The sequence below is a fragment of the Camellia sinensis genome, chromosome 10 (assembly GCF_055761805.1).
Source record: "Camellia sinensis isolate YWXY chromosome 10, ASM5576180v1, whole genome shotgun sequence".
NCBI lineage: Eukaryota > Viridiplantae > Streptophyta > Magnoliopsida > Ericales > Theaceae > Camellia > Camellia sinensis.
Genome location: NC_138970.1, coordinates 116,673,279 through 116,676,132, shown reverse-complemented (window position 1 = coordinate 116,676,132; position 2,854 = coordinate 116,673,279). Strand labels below are relative to the sequence as shown.

Below are 2,854 nucleotides of genomic sequence, written 5' to 3'. Positions count from 1 at the left end.
CCCCTACTTTTATCACTTTTTGTCATATAACACACTTTAACAAACAATTTTGGCTATCCCATTGTGGATGTCCTAAGGGCATTCGCAGCGGAGCTGCTAGAGTTTTGGTGTCAGTTGGTAAATTTTAGCTAGCAAAGTGTGTTATTGGGTGCTGCAGTGGATCAGTTAGTGCGTGCATTAGTAGTGTGTGTTAGTCGTGTGTGTTAAAAAGTTTGTTAACTGCGACTAGTGCTTTAGCTAGTGCTTGGAAGTGTTTTGTTTGTCTTTCGGGTTGACCGGCCGGACGTCCGGCCGGTTGACCCGGTCAATGGAAATTTATTTATTTATTTTTTACTTGTTTGGATTTTTTTTTTTGGACTTAAAATTTAATTTTGGACTTGAAATTTTTTATAAAACTAAATTATTTATTTATTTTATTTATTATATACGTATATATATATATATATATATATATTTAACACACACCTTAACACACCCCTTAACACACCCCTTAACACATCCATTGCACCACCACTCCCTCTCTAAAATTAATAAACTCTTAACCCATCTTAACAAATATTTTTAAATCCCATTTTTATCGCATTTTATCGTATACAAATAATTTTGACTATCCCATTGCGATGCCCTAAGAGAGAGATTGTTGGCTAACAAAGCCCCCTAATTAACTCTGATTTGGTCGGACTCTAATGAATGGCGTCAAAGTTGGGTATCGCCGGTGACATACCAGAGCGTCGAGTTCGACCTATATGGGACGCTATCGACTCTCGTCAGTTCAAAAACGCTCTCAAGCTCTCCGCTTCTCTTCTCTCGAAATATCCCAACTGTCCCTACGCTCTCGTAAGTCTGTTACACGTTGATTACATACACTATATATCAAATGAATGAATGCAAGTGAATTGTTCCACCAAATTACCGTGTCAGAGTTTTGTTATATATATATATATATATATCAAATTTGAGGTTAAAAACTTGATCTGATATGAAAAACTTGATCAAATGTTTTTGAAAATTTATTTCAGAACTTATCCTGAAAACCTGTTTTAACCATTTTTGATGAAAGGAAAACCATGTCCAATCCTTGTTACTTTTTAAAGTTTCATCAAATTTGTGTAAAAATATATGAATGTTGGGAATTTGGTGAAGGATTTGCCTCTCCCTTGTTTGATACAGATTTTATGAAATGGCTGGACTGGAGCACACTTTTAGCCATTTTTTATAATTAAATTTGAATTTGATGAAAAATTTGGACAAGGATTGCAGATGCTCTTATAGTATAGGGTTAGATTAGAAAGAAAAATCAGATTAGAAGAATATGATGAAATTTTCCCTTTAACATAGGGTTACATTATAAAGAAAAATCAGACTGATATACTAAAAATAAAATATAAAAAAAAAATCAGCTTGACACATAGAATGATAGAAACTACAACTTTCGATATTTTTTTACAATGCAAAAGCATGGATTTTGTGCAAAAAGCATAAATGAAAGCACAATTTTGTTAGCTTCATGTACGTCATTTGCATATCTTGTTTGTCTTATTGTGGTCAATTATGTATGTCCATGTCCAGTGTATTAAACAGGTTCTCAATTTTTTTCCCCTCTTATCTTATCATGCAGGCACTCAAGGGTCACATTTTGGAAAGGATGGGTAAATCTGATGAAGCATTGTCTGTTTGCCTAAATGCCAAAGAGCTATTGTATAAGAATGACTCCATTGATGATCTCACTCTCAGCACACTGCAGATTGTATTCCAACGACTTGATCAATGTCAGTACATGTACTGCTTGACATACATACACACATACATAGCTCTAATAATTGTTTTATCTTGTCAGTGGACATGGCTACTAGTTGTTACGAGTATGCCTGTGGCAAGATTCCAAACAATTTGGAATTAATGATGGGCCTTTTCAACTGTTGAACATCAATAAAGAGGTGGAAGAGCAGAAGCGCATCAAAGCTAACAATCCAATCCCAACTAGGTTGGCACCGAGAAGAAAGCCCAATCATCTGCGAGCTCAACCACAAAGGGATGGTGAGAGACCATGCCCAGAAATAAAATAAAGACCCCAAAAACTCAACCCCCAATTCACCATGCAACCCCCAAAAGAATTCCAGCAGGGCAGAGCAGACCAATTCATCTATAATTACCACCTAGCTATCAGCAGCAGACCAGCAGATGATTGGGGTTGGCATCATCTATCCAATATTGCAACATATGATTCTAAGCGACAGATTCATGAAACAGGCCTTCGTAGTAGAAACAAATCAGCAGCAACAACTGCCACTCTGCAGCCGCAATAGCAGCAGAACAACCACCAATAGCTTAGCAGCATCACACCAAGTATTAGTGCATTAGCAAACCAAAAAGAAGAGTCCATTCTAATATGTTCCTCTCAATCACCACCTACAGACCAGTACCAGAATCAGGTCACAGAACAGCGGCAGCCAATTCTGACCAAGAAATTCAGACCACCAACCAATTCATACAACACCAGCCAAAACAAGGTACCCATCTACTGATCCTATTTGACAGCAAAACCTGGGGAAGTTGGAGAAGTCACCATTCAGACCAGTGCAACACACAGATCACAGTAGCTATTCAGTCATGAAGAATGCTGCCACTACACCAGAATAATGCAGATAAATCCAGATCAATGACAGAAAGAAACTTGTACACCAGCTACTATTGCCAATTGACCTAACTTGGGCCACTGATGCCTATTGAGCCATCCACAAACCAACTAACCAGCTTACAGACATGAACACAACCTCAGTCCCTTAATCTATACACAGTTGCAGACCTACTTCAGGTTATATAACACATCATGCACCGAGTAATTAAACTCTCT

The 2,854-nt window shown here is 37.5% G+C and overlaps 1 pseudogene across 1 annotated transcript; it reads left to right on the top strand.

Annotated features, from left to right (window-relative positions):
• Positions 1–629: 629 nt before the first annotated feature.
• LOC145800642 (N-terminal acetyltransferase B complex auxiliary subunit NAA25 pseudogene) lies at positions 630–1,923 on the top strand (annotated as a pseudogene). The gene is made up of 3 exons (XR_014341492.1): positions 630–837; positions 1,619–1,769; positions 1,838–1,923. The product of XR_014341492.1 is annotated as an N-terminal acetyltransferase B complex auxiliary subunit NAA25 pseudogene (transcript).
• Positions 1,924–2,854: the final 931 nt, after the last annotated feature.